The following is a 19,042-nucleotide window of genomic DNA, read 5'->3' as shown; positions in this document are numbered from 1 at the left end:
AATGAATGCATATATCTTCTTGAAGATAATGGAATTGAAATTATTTGAAGGAAAAAAATACACTGCAGTGATTTTCAACATATGGTACCCCCGCTGGTGGTAAGCAGGGGGATTATATATTAAAAATAATATACCCAATAAAAAATGTACTACTGTGAAAGGGAATAATATTATGATGATATCACTGACATTGTTTGATTGTGGAGGTTTAGTCCCACCTTGGTCAAGATCTTCTCCATCACGTTGGTGGAGGTTTAGTCCCACCTTGGTCAAGATCTTCTCCATCACGTTGGTGAAGTCATCATCTGGTCAATCACAGTCCGAGAGGCGGGGCAAGTGTCTGTGTTCTGCAGGAGACGACGCGAGATGAGGATGCACTTGCACGGCGCTGTTCTGCCATTGGCTTAGAGGCTTGATGATGAGCAGCTGTGCAGCCAATGGCTTTGGAGGCGGAAGGAGAGGGTGGGTTAGGACGAGGAGCAAGAGGTTAACGATGCAGAAGAGGACTGGAGGCCCTGCACTTTTGTCTTCATCAGTAATCAGTACACCAGTTCCTGCAACATAAAAGCAGTTTAACCCACCATAATCACCATGCATGTATGTGTTTACAAATGTATGTAATGTAACACTTACACTCCCTGTGAGTTGGTGAGTAGGTGGAGGCAGTGGGCAGCACTGTCCATGACATTTGGAGAACAGGAAAGGGGATCATCGTGGATCTGTTGATATAATAATTGTCTCCTCGGTTCCGGCCGAGGTGATCGGGCAGGATCAGCAGAATGTCAAAGTTATAAACCAAGACCCAAATATCTTTTTTAGGATGTACTTATTTTTTTCATCGCATTCTGATGATGGGGACGGTGATGGAGGAGGAAGAGGGTTCTTTTTTAGCCCAAGGGCTCTTCTGTCTGTTGTCCTGTAAATGTACAGCTGAATAAAGGCTCATGGACTAAGCTTAGAAGACATCAAACAAATGTCATTTTTATAAAAAACAAAATGGACAGGAGTTGGCAATAAATGCAAGTGAGCATTAAAAAGAAAAATACTCTTGTAGGCCTACTGAGCAAATTTACAGCATGCACGTTAAACACAAATGTAACAGTAGGTGTAGGTTGTTCAGGGTAAATATTTGAGCTAATGGTGAAAATGTGCTCGGGTACTATACTATACAGTACATCATGTGAATGGATTTGTTGTTCATCTGGGTTTGGCTACGTTGCTTGCTAAGCTAACTGCAAGTGTTTGTGTTTCTGACTTGGACCTCTCTTCTCCCTAACAGCTTGGCTTGATTGGAAAGGGTGGTGTAGGAAAGACTACTCTTGTGAACAGATTTGAGAATCAACATGTGGGTAGGTACTGCTCTGAATGAAGAGTGAATGGGCATTGGGGTGTTAGCAGCTTCAAGTTCCTGGGGGTCCACATATCGGAAGACCTTTCCTGGACGCAAAACACTTCCTCCCTGATAAAGAAGGCCCACCAGCGTCTCTTTTTCCTGAGGAGATTGAGTAAAGTTAAGCTTTCCCACCAGACTCTGGAGAACGTCTACCGCTGTACCATCGAGGGTACACTCACCTATTGCATTACAGCTTGGTACGGCAACTGTACTGTTGCGGAAAAGAAAACACTGCAGAGGGTGGTGAAAACTGCGCAGCGTATCATGGGCTCTTCAATGCCAACAATAGAGTCCATCTACAAGCAGCACTGCCGGTCTCATGGTCAAATGTAGACCTTTCTATTTGCCTAGAGAATTTTCAGTTATCATAATTGCAGCTTATATCCCACCTGACGCAAATGCTGAAGAAGCAATGAAAGTTATGTATGCTGCAATTAGCAAAGTACAGAACACTTTCCCAGAGGCAGTTTTTATTACTGGAGGTGACTTTAACCACTCTAAATTAAAGACTGTCCTCCCCAGATTCTACCAACATGTGTCCTGCCCCACTAGAGGGGATAACATATTGGACCATGTCTATACCAACATTGCAGGTGCATATAAGGCCACCCCAAGCCAAATGTGGGCTCATCTGATCACATTTCTCTTTTTTCTCACCCCCAAATACACCCCCCTCATAAAATGTGTAAAAGCCACAGTTAAAATGGTCAAAGTGTGGTCAGAGGAGGCAGATTCCATCCTCCAGTCCAAATTCCATCACACGGATTGGAACATATTTGCCACACAGGACTCCCATACTAACATCAATGCCTATACCTCTGCTGTAGTGGATTACATGAACACAAATATAAACAGTGTTACCACCCTCAAACGGATTACAACTTTCCCAAATCAGAAGCCGTGGATGAACCGAGAAACCCGTCTACTGTTAAAGGCATGTGACTCTGCTTTTGCATCTGGCGACGCAGAGGCCTATAGCACAGCCAGGGCTAATCTGAAACGGGGCATCAAGAGGGCCAAGCATGACCACAAGCTGAGGATCGAGGAGCACTTAGCTAACAACTCCGACTCCCGGCGCATGTGGCAAGGTATTCAGGCTATTACTAACTATAAATCCACTAAAACCTCACCCCTGTCTAGTGACACCTCCCTCCCTGACGAGCTAAACACGTTCTATGCTCGTTTTGATAGGGAGAACATGGAGACAGCCACCAAAGCTGTCCTCCCTGCAAACCACCAGCCCCTCATACTCACCACCACTGACGTGCAGGCGGTACTGTGCAGGACAAATGCACGGAAGGATGCTGGGCCTGACGGAATCCCTGGACGGGTCCTCCGGGCTTGTGCCGTACAGCTATCTGGGGTTCCGACTGATCTTCAACCTGTCCCTGGCCCAAGCGGTTGTTCCTATGTGCTTTAAAACCACCACCATCATACCGGTACCGAAGCACCCCTCTGCTGTAAGGTTGAATGACGTCATAATGAAGTGCTTCGAGAGGCTGGTCCTGGCTCATGTGAAATCCACCATCTCACAAACCCTAGACCAGTTCCAGTTTGCCTTTCGGGAAAACAGGAGCACAGAGGATGCCATTGCTACAGCCCTACACTTCACCATCTCTCACCTGGATACTGACAACACCTGTGTGAGAATGCTATTCATAGACTTCAGCTCAGCATTCAATTCAATTCAAAGGGCTTTATTGGCATGAGAAAACATACGTTTACATTGCCAAAGCAGAAAGAACAAAACAACAATACAGCAATACAATCAAAACAAAAATTATGTACTTTGAAGGTCAGAATCTTCAATAGATCAACTTCTGTGTACCAAGATAACTCGATGCAGGTATAGTGCAGGAATATACACAATGATTAGTCTTTAGGGTGGTTGTGTTCCATTTGATATCCTTCTCCTATCACAGCAACTCACAAATCTTGCTGCTGTGTTTGCACATTGTTGTACTTCGCCCAGCAGGTATGGGAGTTTTTTGTCATTGGTCATGTTTTCAAAATCTCCGTGTGTGGTTGTAATCTGTGGGAAGTATGTGTCTCTGATGTCTTGGTACAATGGACAGATGGTTAGGAAGTGTAGCTCGGTTTCCACTTCGTTTAGTGTGCAGTGGGTGCATAGTCTGTCTTCTCTCGGGATACAGGTCTGCCTATGACGGCCTTTCTCGATCGCGAGACTGTGCTCACTGAGTCTGTACCTAGTTAAGATTTTTCTTTGTTTTGGGTCGGTCACGGTGCTCAGGTATTCTGCCACTGTGTATTCTCTGTTTAGGGCCAGATAGCATTCTAGTTTACTCTGCTTTTGTGTTGCTTCTTTCCAATGTGTCAGATAGTTTTCCCTTTGCTGTTTTATAATTTGGTTTAGTCCAATGGGTTTTCTATCTCGTGGCTCTGTTTGTGTTTGTGCCCGGAGTTCCAGGGCCAGCTGGCTGAGGGGGCATCTCTCTAGAGTTTCACTGTGTGTGAGTGCCTTGTTATGGAGTGCATCTAGGTCACTTTCTTTTAGGTGGTTGTAGAACTTAAGTGCTCTCTTTTTTATTTTGATTATGAGTGGGTATCGTCCTAATTCTGCCCTGCATGCATTATTTGGTGTTTTTCGCTGGGTACGGAGAATGGATTTGCAGAATTCTGTGTGTAGGGTCTCGGTTTGGTGTTTATCCCATTTTTCCAGGTCATGGTTTGCTAATGGTCCCCAGATCTCGCAACCATAGAGGGAAATTGGTTCTATCACCGAGTCCAGTATTTTAAGCCAGGTTTTAATTGGGATGTCTATTTTGATGTTTCTTTTGATGGCATAGAATGCCCTTCTTGCCTTGTCTCTCAGGTCCTTTACAGCTTGGTTGTAGTTCCCTGTGCTGCTGATGTTTAGGCCAAGGTAGGTATAGTTTTTAGTTTGTTCTAGTGGGATTGTATTTAGGAAAAATTGGTGGTTTTGGCGGCTGGGCCTTTTTTTAAATATCATGATTTTAGTCTTGGTTAGGTTCACTGTCAGGGCCCATGTCTGGGAGAATTTGTGTAGGAGATCAAGTTGCTGCTGTAGTCCTTCCTTGGTTGGGGACAGCAGCAGCAGGTCATCTGCGTAAAGTAAGCATTTGATTTCTGTGTTTGCCAAGGGGATGCCTGGCGCTGTAGACTGTTCTAACGTTTTTGCTAATTCGTTGATATATATGTTGAAGAGTGTTGGACTCAGGCTGCATCCCTGTCTAACACCACGGCTCTGGGGGAAAAAGTCTGTGTGCTTTTCGCCTATTCTAACTGCGCATTTGTTGTTGGTGTACATTGATTTTATGATGTCATAGGTTTTTCCCCCAATGCCACTTTCCAACAGTTTGTACATCAGACCCTCATGCCAAATTGAATCGAATGCTTTTTTGAAGTCGACAAAGCAGGAGAATAATTTGCTTTTGTTTTTGTTTATTTGGTTGTCAATTAGGGTGTTGAGAGTGTAAATGTGGTCTGTTGTGCGATATTTTGGTAGAAAGCCAATTTGTGATTTGCTCAGGACGTTGCTTTCTGTGAGGAAATTTAGAATTCTGTGGTTGAGGATCATGCAGAGGATTTTTCCGAGGTTGCTGTTTACACAAATCCCGCGGTAGTTATTTGGGTCGTATTTGTCTCCAGTTTTGTGCAGTGGCGTTATCAGCCCTTGATTCCATGTGCTGGGGAAAATCCCAGAACTGAGCACGATATTTAGGAGTTTTAATATGGCCAGTTGGAATTTGAGGTCGGTGAATTTTATCATTTCATTTAGAATTCCGTCTGCCCCACAGGCCTTCTTGGTTTTAAGTGTTTTTATTTTGTCTTGTAGTTCTTTTAGGTTGATTTGGGAATCTAGTGGATTCTGGTAGTCTTTTATGGCTGACTCTAGGTTTTGTAGTTTATCTTTTATTTGTTCTTGTTCTTTGTTCTTCTCGATTGGGCCGAAGAGGCTCGAAAAATGATTTACCCATACATCTCCATTTTGGATGGGTAATTCGTCCTGTTTTAGCTTATTAAGTCTGTTCCAGTTTTCCCAGAAGCTGTTTGTCTGTATGGAATCCTCAATGTCTTGCAGTTGGTTTCTAACGTGTTGATCTCTTTTTTCTCTTACTGTGTTCTTGTATTGTTTCAGTGTTTCCCCATATTGGAGACGTGTGTTGTGGTTGTTAGAGTTCTCATCGGGCCCGAAATTTGAAGCCCGGCACGGCCCGGCCCTAACTGGGTCAGCCCGAAGCCCGGCCCGGCCCTAAAAAATACCATAATGTTAGGCCCGAAGCCCTATAAAGCCCGACAAAGAAAAAAAAGAACGCCACTTTTATTGCATGGCCAGCGCAGCAGCATGCGCCGTCAGTGAACCACTGACGGCGCATGCTGCTGCGCTTGCCATGCAATAAAGTGGCGTTCTTTTTTTTCTTTCAGTGTGTGTCTGTGTGAGAGCGAGAACGGAGTTCAATGGACTTATCGCCGAAATAAAGGATTTATGTAGCTCATTTATGTACCATTTCCATATCATTCTAATCGATTCCATTTCCAGTGGTGGTGAGTACTGTAGCTCCCCATTTCCTCTGAAGTGAAGCTATGTCCAAGACCCCAAGTATCGTCCCCGTTCGGTGTCCAAAAGAACAAACATAGCCTACAAAGTTTACAAACCATCCATGCACCCGCTCATGGCGTGTCTCGACAGCTTAGAGATCTGTTATTTTAAATCGGGCACATATAACGAGGAGCGCCGCTGCCGCACTGAGGGACGGCGGTTATAATACTAATAATTTTGTAAATCAAATAGCCATTAGCCTGTAGGCTGCAGTGGACTGTAACATTGCGTGGTCAGATCATACACTACAGAATATGGATCGTTGGTGACTATATGACGTTGATTAGGCCTAATGATTAGGTTATTCATCGCAGCCAGCTGGGTTTAACGAGATGGCTCAGTGCAACTGTTTTTGTTATGTTGCAGTCTATCGTGTGATAATCCGATTGATTTATAAAACATTTAGCATTATGAACTGAAGCTCATTTGGTGCGCCGCAAACCAGAGGCCAGCCAGCGGTATAAACATTAAACAACCACCCCATCGTTCACTTCTCTCTGCCTGCGCAGTCAGTAATCCATTCCAAGCCCCCCACCTCCACTCCTCCGTCTTCCTCCTGTCACAAGTGAATCGCCATAGCGCAGCCCTCTTCATAATAAATACATACTTGTAGGCTATATAGCCTACACATTACACAAATAACATAATTGCTATTTTTATTATAATAACATTTTTGAAAAAAGAAAATAAGAAAATCACGGAAAATCACAGAGCCCGAGGCCCGGCCCGGCTAATTAGCATATTTTTTGGGCCCGGCCCGGCCCTAAAATGCCGGGCCGGGCCGGGTCGGGTTCGGGCAGAAAATGAGAACTCTAGTGGTTGTCTGGGTCTCTGTGTTTTTGGTTTGATAGTTTCCTTAATTTTTTCCTGAGATTCTTGCAGTCATTATCGTACCATTTGTCATTCTCAACATTTTTTCTGGCTTTCTTGTTTGATACTTTTAGGTTTGCTAGTGAGGCTGTAAGTTCGAATATATAATTGAGGCCTTCTACTGCCCCGTTTACACTTTCACTGTTTTCGTCAAAGGTTTTTTCTAGGAACTGGTCCAGTTGTGATTGGACTTGTTTTTGTCTAATAGCATTTTGGAAGGCTTCTGCGCTATGTTCCTTCCATTTGTAGCGTTTTCTTATATTGTGTAGTTTGTTTGGCGTTTGTTCTTTGTGTCTGTGTGTTGATCTGTTTAGATAGGCTGTGGTTCTGTTGTGGTCTGACAAGGGTGTTTGCGGGCTGACTGTGAAAGCTCTGAAAGATGCCAGGTTCATGTCAGTGATAAAGTAATCTACCGTGCTGTTTCCCAGGGATGAGCTGCATGTATATCTACCGAATGAGTCCCCTCGGAGTCTACCGTTAACGATGTACAGACCCAGTGAGCGACAGAGCTGTAGTAGTTGTGACCCGTGTTTGTTTGTTGTTTTGTCGTGGTTGAATCTCGGGGGACATGTTGGGGAGCTGATGTTTTCCCCTCCTGGTAAGTGTTTGTTTCCCTGTGTGTTGAGGGTGTCAGGCCCATGTCCTGTTCTGGCATTTAGGTCTCCACAAACTACAATGTGACCTTGTGCCTGGAAACGGCTGATATCCTCTTCTAATGTGGGGAAAAAGTCCTCCGTAAAGTAAGGGGATTCAATTGGGGGGATGTAGGTGGCACACAGGTAGACATTCTTTTCGGTTGTGGTAAGTTCCTTGTTTATTTCTAGCCAGATGGAAGAAGTTCCAGTTTTGACTAGCTTAATGGAGTGGATTAGTTCAGATTTGTACCATATTAGCATACCTCCAGAGTCCCTTCCCTGGGTGACTCCTGCCAGCTTTGTAGATGGTACCACAAGTTCTCTGTAGCCAGTAGGACAGCCAGTGGGGCCGTCCCCTCTGTGCCATGTCTCTTGTAGAATAATGATGTCTATGTTTGCAATCTCTTTGACAAAGTCTGGGGTTCTGCTCTTGATGCCAAGGGCAGTTGACCTCAAACCTTGTATATTCCAGGATGATACAGTGAGTGATTTGTACTCCATTGTTCACATTGTTACATTCCAGGGGTTCTGCCCTGGGCCCATGCTGTGTAGAAATCCATGAACATCTGCTCGATGCTGTGTGTGCTGGGGATGGCTCTGGTCAGCGCCTGTGCGTATGTGTATGGTTGGCGAGGGAGGGGGAGAGAGGGCGGTGTCTAGTAGAATGTCCTGTGTATGCAGTGCGTTGTCGTCTGGGTGTAGGATGTTGTCCACGTTGGTTGCGTTTGTAGGACGTTGCGTCTGTAGGATAGTCGCGGTCGAGTGCGGTGTCCTTCAGACTCTTTGCAAAAGCTGGGATTTCAGCCTTGCGGATGTGTACCGCGTCGTGTAGGCTTCCCTTGTGCAGGGTTGGGTGTTCTGCGAAGTGGACCTTATGCTTCCTTGCACAGATTTTGGAAGTCTGTGCGTTGATTGCGTCGATGTAGTTGTAATCTGTGTCTCCTCTGTGTAGCAGTGCCGAGATGACTACTTCTGCGTTGGGAAATGTTGAGGTGGCTTTCTGCATTCAACACAATCATCCCCTCCAAACTGATTAAAAAACTTACCTACCTTGACCCCCTGCTCTGTAACTGGATACTGGACTTCCTTGTGAACAGACCCCAGCAGGTCAGGATAGGTAACCTCACCTCCTCAACCATCACCCTGAATACTGGTCTCCCGCAGGGTTGTGTCCTGAGCCCCCTCCTATACTCCCTCTTCACTTTCGACTGCACACCTGCACATGGCTCAATTAAACCATGTCATCAAGTTTGCAGACGACACTACTGTGATTGACCTCATCAAGAACAACGATGAACGTGCCTATATGGAGGAGGTACAACACCAGGTGAGGTGGTATGCAGAAAACAACCTCGCCCTTAACACCTCCAAGACAAAGGAGCTGGTTGTGGACTTCAGACGGAGCAGAGGGGGGCAGCACGCTCCAATCCTCATCGATGGTGTGGAGGTGGTAACACTACTTGAGATTATAGACAGTACGACGGTGTCGCGTGCCGAAGATTTATAACAGATTTACAAAGCCACAACAACACGCCGCAAGTTTTTAGATCTGTTCGTTGATCTTTTAACTATGTTGGCACGTGACCACCAGCAACGCATGCACGTTGAACACAAATTTAACAGTAGGTGTAGGTTGTTGTTCCCCCCGCGGTAGGTAAATATAACTGCAGCGATGGCACGAAGGGCAGATTTCGTCTTCAGGGTAAATATTTGAGCTAATGGTGAAAATGTGCTTGGGTACTATACTATACAGTACATCATGTGAATGGATTCGTTGTTCATCTGGGTTTGGCTACGTTGCTTGCTAAGCTAACTGCAAGTGTTTGTGTTTCTGACTTGGACCTCTCTTCTCCCTAACAGCTTGGCTTGATTGGAAAGGGTGGTGTAGGAAAGACTACTCTTGTGAACAGATTTGAGAATCAACATGTGGGTAGGTACTGCTCTGAATGAAGAGTGAATGGGCATTGGGGTGTTAGCAGCTTGAAGTTCCTGGGGGTCCACATATCGGAAGACCTTTCCTGGACGCAAAACACTAACTCCCTGATAAAGAAGGCCCACCAGCGTCTCTTTTTCCTGAGGAGATTGAGGAAAGTTAAGCTTTCCCACCAGACTCTGGAGAACTTCTACCGCTGTACCATCGAGGGTACACTCACCTATTGCATTACAGCTTGGTACGGCAACTGTACTGTTGCGGAAAAGAAAACACTGCAGAGGGTGGTGAAAACTGCGCAGCGTATGATGGGCTCTTCAATGCCAACAATAGAGTCCATCTACAAGCAGCGCTGCCGGTCTAAGGCCCTTAGTATCATAAAGTATGCCTCCCACCCCAACAACAGACTGTTCCACCCCTCCCATTCACAGAGGCGAAAGGGCTACAGATGCCTCAAGACCTCAACCACCAGATCCAGAAACAGCTTCTTCCCCTCAGTCATTATTCTCCTGGACTCTTTAAGCAAAGAGTGGCAGTGGAATAGCTCTGAACCTACCGGCATATTGAAAGATGTGAAGCATTAAAATATTGGCATGTACCAGTAGGTAAGTGTTGAAACTGCCTCCTTGCCATCAGCTTCAATTGAAGTGCCACCAGCTGCTGCAGTTCTATCCTCCTCGATCACTGCATTTAACATTCAATGCAGTATTAATGTTACATCAACATCCAGCCATTATAGAATTGTATCAAGTCCTATCATGCCTGGCTCCTTCTGCGGTTGTGTGCAAGGGTCTACATTGCCAACAAGCACCGGTGTGACTGTGCCAAGCCGGGGAGATGAATAGGAGTGGCATGTGGTCAAGCTTTGAGCTGAGTGTTGAGTTGTGATGTATGATTACATATGATAAGAGCGCGCAGGTGTGATCTTTCAATGGTTACACATTCCTTTAAATTCTCAACAGTCAGTATTTTTGATGGGCTCTAGCCTCTCCTGTATATAGGTTTAAGGTTTGTTTTTAGTTCAATGTTTGTTTTAAAAAGTCACTGGGTTTCACAGAGCAGCTCTACTCCATGGCTCCGTTCTGACTGAATTAATTGTGAGCTGCTCTGCCCCCCCGCCCCCCGGGAACAGAGAGAGGGATTTTGTTTTAATAGTGTTTACCGGGGCGCCTGATGGGGGGGAAAGGCACTGGTTGGAATAACGTGTTCCTTCCACGTGCTACGTCCAAACAGGGAAACTCCCCCCCGTCAGGTGTAAAGGAGCAACTTGGACACTCATGCATGAAGGAAGCATGAGTTCAAGTCCGTTGCTCTCCCCATGTCCCCCATGTACTGTATGGGGACTAGGTTGGCGGAGGGTGTGTAGAGCCCAGGATCACATTAGAAATTTGAAACAGGGGTGTAAAATGGGTTACAAAATGTACCCAAATGTGTTTGTCTTATATATTTAACGTCAGCACTGCTATTCCAAAGCCCCCTCGGGTATTTTTTAAAACAATTTTCAGCAATGGAATAATATAGTTTTTGGTGGGTATATCTTGTTGAGCTGCTCATTTTGAAAGTAGCTCTCAAGTAAAAAAAAGTGTGGGCACACAATTTGATTGGATTATTCAATAATGGGCTAAAGATAGCATATTGGTCATATGATCCAATTTATGACTATATGATCCAATTTATGACTATACAACCCTGGAGGATATTGCATGCATTCATCCCCTTTTAAATTTCAGTCCTTTTAATGTCCTCTACTAAAGTATGATGTTTACTTTGGCACACAATGGGCTCTTAATTGATCTCTTGAACTTCAAAGGGATACTTCTGGCAGATCTGTGACAGCTACCTGTCACATTCCTAATGTTTGACACAACCACTTTGAAGTTCAAAGGGATCATTTAAGAGCTCCTGGAAAGTGCAGGGAACGATCAATTGAGAGTTCCTGAAAAGTAGAGGAAACAATCATTTAAGAGTTCCTGAAAAGTGATTGCCCTCTTAATGCTCGACAACCACTTTGAAGTTCAAAGGGATCCTGGAGAGTGCAGGAAACAATCAATTAAGAGTTCCTGAAAAGTGGAGTAATGAAGTAAAGACCTGCAATGATGGTATAGTGACCAGCATGGAAATTGCTGAGTAAGGATTTTGATATTCCTAAATGTTAATAAAGAAAACCAAAAAACTTCATGACAGCTTGAGCTAAAAACTAAATAAAAATGGCTGCCCCACCTCAAATATTTTTAATTAAAAGAAAAAAGATCTCACCTGCTCTGCACACCTGCTTCATAATATTTTTAATTAACACTAGCATGACTGAAGAAAAAAGGGACAGAAGTAGCATTTGCTTAAATTAATATTTAGAAAATGTTTCAGATGTCAAACAAAGTCAAGGGGAACCTTCTGAAAGCTTCATGAGCAAAGGTAATCAACATCAAAATCTTAAAAAACAGTCAAAATGACCTCAGTCACAACTCCCCCGCACACACACACACACGCGCACACGTAGCCCCACAAGCAGAACCCAATGGTAGTAAAGTTTCTGATATTCGTTCGGAGAAATGTTCGGAGAAATGAATCTGCACAGTTTTACGACGTTCTTTCCTTGCGGGCTTCTGAATGTGTGAACTATAAGTACCTATACATACCTCTGAGAATATCTCCTGTGTCGCGGAAGCCGTTAAGTATATTTAATCTATGTTTGATTAAAAATGTCGCTTCTTCCTACCTTGTTTATTGACACCTCATTGTACCGCCTATCTGGCTAGCTAGTGGCGCTATAGCTATGACGTAGCCGGCACAAGCCAACCGCACATCGGGAGGCGGTACAATAAACGGTAAATAAACAAGAAGAATCAAAGCGACATTTTTAATCAAACATGGATTAAAAATACTTAACGGCTTCCACGACACAGGAGATATTCTCAGAGGTATGTATAGGTACTTATAGTTCGCACATTCAGAAGCCATTACAAGAAAAAAAATCGTCAGAGCGCGCAGAGCGACTTAATGCAGAGTTTGTTTATGTCCGCGTTCCAACAATCGCATTCGAAAATAAAGTAACGAACAGGGACCCTACATAAAGCGACATCCAATTCATAAAAGCTTTATGGAGGGTTCCGAGAGGGGCTAGCGCACACAAATAATTAATATAGGCCTATAGGCTTACTGTAGCACACACACACACACACACACACACACACACACACAATGAACAAACATACAGACATCTCCTTATGTATTTCATATAATTGAGGAATCTTCGTATAAATTGATCATACATGACTGTGGTGATCTGTAAATGCAACTAATATATATTTTTGGATCTTTCAATGGTTACACATTCCATCAAATTATTATTATTACCAAAGATTTGACTTCACAAACAGGGCAACACCACCTGCCCTTTTTGTTGCCAAAACATCTCAGAGACCTCTAGTCTAAACTCCAACACTTCGCTTATGACATGTAAATGATCACACACAGAAACTTGACAGAAAGGTAGCTCAAAACATGTCTACGGTGGATTGTTCCATAAACATGTCTACGGTGGACTTTGCACATAGAATGAGGATCATTTTACAAAATAAAGCTTTTGTACAGCTGCAATGGTGAGCGAGTTTAACAATGTGTAATAGAATCAGATAGGACTTTTCCGTTTGGATATATGAGCCGTCTATTCTCCATATTAAGACCTCAGCCATCTTGCCAGCAAGGTGATACCTAGGTGACACTTCCCATAGACAGCCCATTCACCCAAACTGAAAAGTCCTCTCTAATTATATTAAACGTCAAAATCACCAAAATTGCAGCTGTAGGGAAAGCTTGAATTATCCTCTTTCAATCTGTAAAGTGTTTGTTTCATAAAAATCCACCGTAGACAGTGCTGGAGTTTGGAAGTGCTCGTCGACTATCACTCAACGGCCCATGCGGGCCACCTGTTTTGAATGTGCACATAAATAAAAAAACTTACAGATTACAGATACATTCAACCCATGAAAAAAATTGTGACTACATATACCTGTCCTTCAATTCCCTTTCATGCACCTCAATTGTATATGTTTTCTACTCACAAATCGGATGATGTCGTTTGGCCTGTTGTCTTTGATGTAGTTTTGTCTTGAGGGTCGGGTGTGACAAGCAGCTACCGGTAGTTTTCTGCAGGATGTCTTTGATATTAAAAAACGTAATGACTTGCTGTTCAGTGACTGCTGCTCTTGTCTTGGTGCATCCTCACCCTTCCTGCATAGCTGTGGTTGGTTTTCTCCAGCCCAGATATCACAAGGTCATCAATCCTGGAGAACTGTTCCAAATCTTCAACTCTCCTTACAAGTTATTCGATTGTCTTGTCTTTCTACCCGATTGCATCGAGTTGTCACACATCAATAGATCCAGTAGGCCCATCTGTTGTTTCAATACCTTAGAAAGTTCCTTTGACATTTGCCATTTTCAAGATTGTTGATGGATTGTCATTTGTTTGTTAGAGCCAAACCCATGGTGTCCCTAAGCGGCGGCCATCTTGAAACACATGGTGCATCTAACCGGCGGCCATATTGGATCACGAGATGGCCATCTTGGATCACGAGATGGCCTCCGGTTACTTTTTATTTATTTATTTATGTGTTTGCACATTTGAAACAACAACATAATATAGGGTTGTGCAAGTGAGCTTTAAAAAACCCCATCGTGTTTATAAGGTACACAAATACAAAGAAATGGTAAAAAGCTAACTAATAAAAGGGGCATTTCACCTCTGGAAGAAACTCCAGTCACTCAATGTTAATGGTATTTGTAGTAGATAACAGTAGCACAATTTGAAATTTGCACCCTCTGACCAGAAAAATAATGAAGTCTGCGTGTTTGACTAGGGTTTGACTGGATTGCTGAATTCCTACAATGGCCATATCCACAGCTAACGCTGATAGGTTACATTTCTTGCAGGAACCAGGCTGGCATACCTCAGAACTGAGTATAGTGGCATGAGTGTCATGCTGTGAGCTGTCTGAGCTTGTAGATCAGCTATTTTTGGGCAGCAAATTATACAACGTGATGCGGGCTGACAGCCACAAGTTTACATTTCAACATGCGCATTGATTGTACTAAGTGGTAATCATATTGTTATCAGTAACTGAAATTTCCTTGGCCCCTAAGAGTAGGGGCTAAGGGGAAGAGCGATCACTGCAGTTTGTTGGGTCCTGGACATGCCCAATGTCCAGCCTGACGAAGGCTCAGGGGGGCAAAGAGCATGTAAGGCCTCGCCTCAAAAGAGGAGGGAGGGAGAAGATGGCAGCAGAGTCCAGGGGGCAGAGAGGACGTCCCCTGCAATACCAGGTGGGGATGCGCCAGACAAGACGAGATGATAACACCTAGCAGCGCCAGCGTCACCTAAGGAGTCACGCAGGATCATCTGGAAGACATCTATTCGGAAAAAGCTGGCAGAAAGTTTGGACTCTGCCATGGCCAAGTTTAAATCATCGTACCTTTTCACAAAATGGACAGTTTGCAAAATGTACCTTTTGACACCAATTGTTTTGAATCCCCCCTCCCTGTTCTGTTACTCATCCCTCTCAGGTGTCAGTGAGTTCATGTTTCACCCCCTCTCACCCTAGCAGGTAGCATTAGTTTGTTAATGTTAATCTTTGTTAAGAAGGAATGGGAAATGTGTTATTTTACCTGTACCGTATAGACGCCTTAACAGATGACGTCACACTGATAAGAAACAGCATGCGCACACATACCGGCAGCAGAATAACCCGGCATGCCTCTCATAAGATGCAATGGAAACGTTCTAGCTGCACTCACGTGTACAACATGCCCCATCAAACTTTCAGATGCTGTTTTTCTCCCAGTGTGGAGGAAGAATGATTAGGATTTTTATTGTACTCTCTCTTGAAATATATAATCCATTGGTTTCTGTTGTGTTTGAACAATAATAATGATTCAAAGCAGTTGTCCTCAAAACCACACATCCAGTCCCCGTCATAAGAACGGGAGGTGTGCTCATGATCACGGCAGCAGAGCCTGTTTGTCCTTGGCTGCACGCAGTGTTGTACCCGAACGCGTTCAAAGAACGATCGTTCACGAACTCGTTCATATTTAGGGTGAACGTGAACTGAACGTACAGCATTTCCGCATTTTGAACGTTGTTGTGAACGCGTTCATTCTGGGTGTTTGTGAACGCAGCTTCTCACGTTCATAACACCGTTCAAGTCTTCAAGAGGGTGCCAGTTTTCCATAGAGCCTTCCTGCTAAAAAACCACCCAACCGCAACCGCACAGCGACTGCCTGTCACCCATGTCGCAAACAAATAACAATACGAGGCAGCATGGAGTCAATGGAAGAAGAGCCGGAGGACCGCTCACGTTCAGAGCCAGAATATGATAATTTGAAAGAATTTGTAACTAAACTCCGCCTGGTTTGAAGAAGAAAGTCTGGTCATCGACGACGTCACTAGCCAACCTTAAACGGCACATTGAAAAAAAGCACCCGACAAAGCACTCCATCACACTATCACTAAACACACTGCCTGTAGAAAAAAAACTGGAATGTGGTCAGGGAAACTAACCTATCTTCTATGTCACTGAGCATCATGAAGGGACTGAAAGACCCACTAACCTCAGCCATCAGTAACATTATGAAAATTACAAAAAAAATATTGTCTGGGTGAAAATCACCTGTGTTTAGTGTTAAATAGATTAATCATCACCACCAACATAACAATACTACAGTTGTCACAATATGAAATGTTTATTAACATAATTATATATATATATATATATATATATATATATATATATATATTATATATATAGAATAAAAATATACATTTTCCTCCCCGATCACAGAGTGGCCCCCAACATGCACCCCCAAACAGGCCCTCCCACCTGAGCCACATACATTTTGGACAATGCCTTCATTCAGCCTGACAGCTTCTCCCACAGGCCCCAGAGGAAAGACCCATGTAGGAGAAACAACTGTCTAGTATGACATGTAGGGGATAAACAGCCTTGGCAGCCTATATCATAGACTGGATAGTGGCAATGTTTTAGAACAGAGGGTCTGTGGCACAGCACTAATGTGAACTAAATGAACAGTCCTTCATATGAAAAGGGATCACTGTGCTATTAGGCAGGCAGGCAACTATGTACACAAATAGCTCAAGAGTGGTGGAGCAGTTAAACATAATATGACCACCAAGACATGTGTTGTCCTCTACACATCTAGCCAGGGAATGAGGTGCACTTTTCTTGCGATTCTCCTTTGAATAATGATGCTCCTTTCTTGAGCACTTTGGGGGTCGCCCAGGTATCAAAGCACGTCTCCCCCCCCCCCCCCCGAGTGGTGCCTTCCTTCTGGCAATCGCCGTTGGTTGTACGCCAATCATTTTTGAATACTGCAGATATCTGGCTTTGGCCTGTGGCACCTTACCAAAACAATGCAGAGCGGATATGAAGGAGCTATCATTAATTTTGCTATAGGTTTCCAGAAATGCACAAATTGGTGCTGTAAAGGTTTGGGGGTCATCTTCCAGCTTCTTTGTGACACTGCTGGAGAACTGATGGAACATTGCCTTCAGGTCATCTCGCGATGATGTGCCTTTAGGAAAAACACAAAACACCAATTATATCTAATCAAATAATTTTGGTGATTATTACATTTAAAAAAAGTAATACGGTCAATAGAAAATACTGGCACATTATTGTCACTGACCTGAGGTGTTAGATCTGCCGGTTGAAGCGACCTCGTCCATGCTCTCCACCTGAGAGTCGCCCTCCTCAGCCCTGCCCAAACCCCCTGAAGTGTTAGATCTGCCGGTTGAAGAGACCTCGTCCATGCTCTCCACCTGAGAGTCGCCCTCCTGAGCACTGGCCAAACTTAATAGATGTACTGTACCGTAGAATAGTATACAGTGGAATAAAATATTTATTGTCCACTCACATGGCACAAAGTACAATGTGTCAAGTTGAGTGAATCAATTATTAATATAACTGTCATTATCATGTTCTGATGCCCTCCAGTAATCTTTAAAAACACTCACATGGGACTGGTGCAGATGCAGTGTCGTTTGCAGATGCAGGGACAAGTTCCAATGTCTGGAACCAGTCGTCTTGAATGACCATTCCTGAAAATTAAAATAAATATTCTAATACAAATACTGCCTGGTTCTCATTAATGAGAATACAATAACAATAAGAGAAGGGGAAAGCTAACTCACCAGTTGCAATTTCATGGTAGAGCCGTCTCATCTGAGGTGTGGTGACATGTGGGAAGCTCTCGTGATAAACAAACTTGTTCCAAACTGCGCTTTGGTGTTTGCAGAATGCACCAGTGACGCCAACTGGACACATGCAGCATCCAATGTCCATGTTAACGTCATACTGCAACTCCGATGTTGCGCTGTGGACCACATAATGATTCTGCTCTACCTGTAAAAATGATTACAATAATGTTATGTATTGACCTTTTTTTGTGTATGTATGTATTTATAGATTTGTTTTCTGCCTTTATTGATAGCATCAAGTGAAAGACAGGAAAACGCGAGGGAGAGATGAGAAGAGCAATGCAGCAAAGGTCAACTCGTCATGAATGGGACTCGAACACGCGACGTGCCGCCAGGCCAGAGCCCACATGAGGCGTGCGTCCGGACCGCCAGGCCAGCGGGTGCCCACAATTGACAATAATGCGATACATATATACTGCATACCTGTGCAATCTTTTCCAAATCCACATTTTCACGAAGGAAAGGCTTTGGTCTCCGAGACTTCCGGTTGTTTGCAACATCCGTGAGGCGACGGATGTAGTAGGCCTCCATCCTGGTGGTGATAAAATCTACCAACTGAGTGACATTGAACGCCTTCAACCTGTGGAGGACCTGCTCTTTCAGCACCTTAAAAGCACTCTCCACAAAGTTGTTGGTGTTATGCCCTCTGGTTGGTAGATCATTTCGAAGACAGATGGTCCACTCCTCATGTCTCCCATACACCTGTAGTCATAGAACAGAATGTTCAGTAAGGATGGAGATTGTTACAGCATGTAGGAAGATTTTTTTTGCCAGATAGTATGTTGTCAGTTGTATGAAGGATAAAACAAATTAACACACCTCTTTCAGGTGGTGGAGGAATTTAGGATATTTGATTGCAACAGGGTCATGAACACAACTGTTGTACAGCACCGTCAGTGATGGGGCGGAGTCAGCATAGACAAGGCTCTGGAATGAAGTCAGGAGCTGTGCTCGGTCTCTCTTCTCGATACCATTGTAGGCACTCCACAACCATCGCCACATGGCCTGCATTTAGGCATGTAACAATACATTGCATGTAAAAATCTATCAAATGTGTGAAGATTCAAATGAATCATAATGCTAAGTTGAGGGTTACATCCGTACCTGCAGTATATGGAACACGCACAGGAGCAGCCTGGCTCCAGGGAAAACTGCCTGGAGGGACTGCCGCAGTGCCCTGCAGTCATCTGTCATGATGACTTGAGGCTGTTCCCGTCCAAAGAAGCTTCCGCTAGGCAAAATGGATTTCAGAAGTTTAAGTCCAGATGTTATGGTGGACTGGCTCTCTGATGTAGTTATGAACACTCCCAATGGCAATCCTCCAGCAGTGGAGTGGGTGAGAAGGAGAAATATGCGGTGGTTC

Source organism: Protomyctophum bolini (genome assembly GCF_963924005.1).
Source record: "Protomyctophum bolini genome assembly, chromosome: 20".
Lineage (NCBI taxonomy): Eukaryota > Metazoa > Chordata > Actinopteri > Myctophiformes > Myctophidae > Protomyctophum > Protomyctophum bolini.
Note: the sequence above shows the minus strand (reverse complement) of the source record.